At 38.3% G+C, this 4,694-nt stretch overlaps 1 long non-coding RNA gene across 2 annotated transcripts in view; it reads right to left on the reverse strand.

The window, feature by feature from the left end:
• The window catches only part of LOC139126325 (uncharacterized), a 426,578-nt gene that overhangs the window by 200,073 nt on the left and 221,811 nt on the right, over positions 1-4,694 (reverse strand). The window lies entirely within an intron of this gene.

The following is a 4,694-nucleotide window of genomic DNA, read 5'->3' on the forward strand; positions in this document are numbered from 1 at the left end:
TTACAAGTAGCCATGATTGGTCGGGCGAACTTGTGATTATCATAAATATTGCCAGGTCGGTCAAAAGAAATGCATCAATATTTCCTGGAATATTATTGTTTGGTCGCATTTGAGCACACCATTAAAATAAACATTATATAAAAAGAAACTTATGGTTATGTTTCTTATTATGTACACTGTAAAGACTCGTGCCATTAGGTAAATTGGTTTATCTTCCCGCAAAATATATACGCACACATTCAAATAGAATTTTATCGGTGACTTTAATTTCCACGCACATAGTATGCAATTTTCAAACCAAAAAAAATGAACATGGGATAAACATAAAGACCGTCAATAAAAATAATTCATGAACAACTTTAAAGATGAGAAAACAAACAGATAAGAGACTCCACGTTCTTTCAGATAACGGGAACGCTTTGAAATGGTCATGAAATTCACTGAATTGAGTAAAATTTGCACGATATTAATACACTGCATGTATCCTAGTTTATTAAAAACGTCAACTTTATCGTCTTTACATTCGTTTTCCTCCCTACAGATGCAACCAAACCTGTTGGAAAATGGACGCGGCCATCAATACTGTATTTGATTAAGGGTACGGTATAGCTGCGCCAGTTGGTCTTGAGGAAGGCTGGGTCAGAACGAACATATTCATTTAGTTGTCACTTTCTAAGATTTACCATATTTTTTCGGCGCAAGTGGGCAAATTAAACATGTCCAGAGAATAGATACAGTTATCCCGTGATATGAAAACGTTTCTTCACTAGCAGCATATAGATTTAAAAAAATGAATGAATTGTTATTTTAGAGCACTACCTAATAAATGATGTTGCTTCTCTGAGATGAGCCTGTCTCTATTTAAGTTGAGGACTGCTTTCCATGATTTTCCACAAGTTATTTTCAGAATTTTACATCAATGAACAAACATACAAACTCATATAAAAAATACATCCCTCCAAACTCAAATGCTGTAATATTCATCGTCATTAAAACCTTAATACAAGACAAGTTGTGTTGAACCACTATAAATTTAAATTTCACTGACGTTTTAAACTCTATCAGAGGCGTGTCATAGCAGAACAGAATGACATGTCTTTTGTGCAAAGGTCGTGCGGTTGTTAGAGCATTCCTTTCTTTCCTCCAATGGTTACTTTAAAGTGTAGATCGACAGGCTGTCGCTAGGTTTAACCCATCTCTCGCTTTGTTATCCTAAAGAAGCATCTGTTGGTTTGTATCCAGGGAACCCAATAATCCAAATCACACCAAATAAATTGAAAACAACAGACACGACATACGCGTTTTGGTTGCATTACAGTTAGTAATTTTATTTTAGGACCTGCTCGGAAGTAAGGGTGGGGTGCTTTTTCGAAAAAAAAATTATATGCATGAAAAATTGATCAGTGTGATAGCAACGTGACTGCACTGTCGAGATGTCTCCTTTTTGGACTGGGACAGAAAGGTCAGCTGTTTTGTTCCATAGAAGGAAAAATCATATTAAACAATGGAAGGTCTACTAAATTGGTTAGCCATAATCATGAGCTTTGATAAAGACAGTAAATTGCTAAATAAGTATACTGGTGTCAAAGAAACGATCATAAGTAACATTAAGCACGTTGTTATTCATTCCCAGGGATTCAGTATTCCAATATTTGTCTTGGCGTACATGTTTGTAACTTGACAAATAAAGTTCTACAACATTTTTGTCTGAGACGCCGAAAGAACTTTCACCCTCGTCGAGAATTTGTTACCCCCTACCACTCTTATGTCACAGACATAGGGTAGAACGCGCCTCGGGGATAGATAGGAGGACTCTCAAATTTCTACAATTGTTTTCTGATCTACAACTTGTGGTGGCTCATTTTAAAGCTCTTGGAGTAAAAAAATTTCATAGGTTTAGTTTTTCGATTCTCCAAAATTTAATTCCCCCTCCCCCCATAAAGTTAACACAGGAATGGCCGCTACTTTTGAATTTCAAATATCGCAAAATGTTGGGTAATTTGTTTCGCTAGTTCCAAACTTTGCACGGTCACCCCGCTTTTTATTGTTTTGATAAGAGAAAGAAAGGTTGAAAGATTCCTTAAGGGAAGTTTGAGCAAAAGTTGAAGTCTTTCACTTTCGAGGCGCTTACTACCTTAAAGCAATTTATGTATTTTGCTCTTCCTTGTCATTATGTTTTTGATCCTGGGCAAATTTTTGAGTCATTCTCAATTTTTATTGTGCATTATCTTTAGTTCACAGATATTTCTATTTTTGACCATTGTTATTGTTTTTATCGTGTTTTTACTTTTGAAATCGGACGTGACAGAAAGAAAAATATGTTGTTTTAAAACTGCCCACGGTAATGAACTGCACATATTATGAGGGAAGCGATTTGAAACTTGCAACTTTTACTTGTAGTGATCAGAATTGATTGATTTCGTCAAAGCTTGTTACAGACGCTGTCCTCCATGTCACAATAATCGTGTTCTGTAAAGTTAGATTAAGCTCTTCCGAATAAAGATGACCCGCTGATACGCTTTCCGTAAGAAATGAAAACAAAGTACGGCTTCAACAAAAACAAGACTGATACGATACGGAATGAAAATACGGATTTAAACGTAACAGCACGTCTGTACGAATATAAGTATTATGGTGCATTTGTTGGGATGTTTACTGCTGCGTACAAGGAATGGATTTCATTCGCAATGAGTTCACTTTTAAACGCAATATCTTGAGGAAATGTCGACGAGAATGTTAATGAATAGTACGTAGAAAGTGGTCCGATGGTGTCGGTCGCCTATGAAGGCCCTCATTTAAGCTAAGAGAGAGAGAGAGAGAGAGAGAGAGAGAGAGAGAGAGAGAGAGAGAGAGAGAGAGAGAGAGAGAGAGAGAGAGAGAGAGAGAGAGAGAGAGAGAGAGACAGACAGACAGATAGACAAACAGACAGACAGACAGAGAGGCAGACAGACAGACAGACAGACAGACAGAAGAAAGACAGACAGACAAAAAGAGACAAAGAGGCAGAGACAGAGAGACAGAGAGAGGGGGAAGGAGGGGCACAGGTGCTTACAGCGTTGCTTGGATAATCGATCGAAAGTCCGAATCGAAGTGTTGGACCGACGGCAGAACCTGGGTTGTAGTAAGCTTAAGGGAAATTTACTTATTACAACCAGGTCTCGGGCCTTCGGCCTCACACTTCGATCCCGGGCATTCCATATTATCCAAACAACGCAGAAAGCACCTGTGGGTAGAGGGAGATGCGAATGAAGCCATTCTTTGAGCTCACGTAACCATGTATTTATTAGACGGAACAGTTTGTATCTGTGAAAGTACCTTTGCAAGCGGCTACGGCACGATTCACTGCCTATCAGCTGCGTTTCTATCACCCAACAAGGTTTGCGGAAGTAATTTAAGGCACGAAATTCTCTCAATTGGATTAAAGACCTGGTCACAGTGCATTGGGCACATATCAGTCACCGTGTCCACCGTCACATATTGTGAGAATTGCGATATCAGACTGGTAGAAAATGCTCGGACATGCCGTGTACACAAAGCATTAGTTCGCGTACACAACCAGGTTTCACGAATGAATGTGTCTGAAAAAATTTCAATTGTCTTTGCCCATGATATGTGATACTTTTAATATTTGTCCATTCCAAAGCTTCGCCAACCTCCTTTTTCTCTGACATTTAAAATATCCGTGATGGAAAGGTGAGTTATTAGAATCTGATTTATGTCAGCAACGATAAATTGTACTCCATATGTGTAACGTAAGGCTGTACACATAATGTCTCTCATAAAATATGAACAATGGGGTGCCAATGACATAAATATTAAAGGTCGGATTAATTTCTGTATTTAATCATTTGAAACACCCATCTGTTTGCACATAGATGTAATAATGATACAATTTAGATCTGCCCTTAGGTAAAGTAGCCGTAAGACTAGGATCAAGGTCACAACTCTGTGAAAATGGGACAAGAGGGCTTTCAGTGATCAAATTTGAATATCTATCTCAACATTCCAATGTCCCACATCTAACTTCATCTTTCGGACTATCGGGATGCATTAGACTTGCCCCAAGTCTGTAGGCATATAAAGTTAAAATTAAAACAGAGTAGAGTGAAGGAATAGACTCCAGTGGTTGGCTGTTGAGTAGGTGGTGAGGTAGAACGCGATGGATTACTTGACCAGGCAATGACTGCTAAAATCGACTGGGCTAGTTTAAGGGTGAATGTCAAAGTTCACTTTCGAATAAATCCATTTTAGTTTTTCAGTACCTTAGTTAGTAGGTTACTGCTCTTTGTTACTCTTCAACCAATCAGAACACAGAGACATTGGAATTTTGTAAGCGCCAACTCGAAAAGACTGAGGCAGATTAACCAAGGTTATTCTCGGTCGCTTAAACTTCTTGTCGATACCGTATGAGATTCATAGACTTCCTTCATCGAGAAAAAAGACAAGGCTGTAAGCGTGTACAGATAAGGATAGCAAGATCCGCAAACACATAATTTACAGTACTCAGTGTAACATAAACGTCAGAGACCATGTAATAAATGGTCTATGAAAACCATTCACGACGTCCACTGAAATTGTCCAACGTAATTCGACACACTTCCACAAGACTTATTGTATAATACACGTAGATACGTAGGGTGTCACTGATTTTCTCGTAAATCGGTCGATAGATTATGCTGATATTGTCGGTATAT

Source organism: Ptychodera flava, assembly GCF_041260155.1.
Source record: "Ptychodera flava strain L36383 chromosome 3 unlocalized genomic scaffold, AS_Pfla_20210202 Scaffold_27__1_contigs__length_13241970_pilon, whole genome shotgun sequence".
NCBI classification, from domain to species: Eukaryota; Metazoa; Hemichordata; class Enteropneusta; family Ptychoderidae; genus Ptychodera; species Ptychodera flava.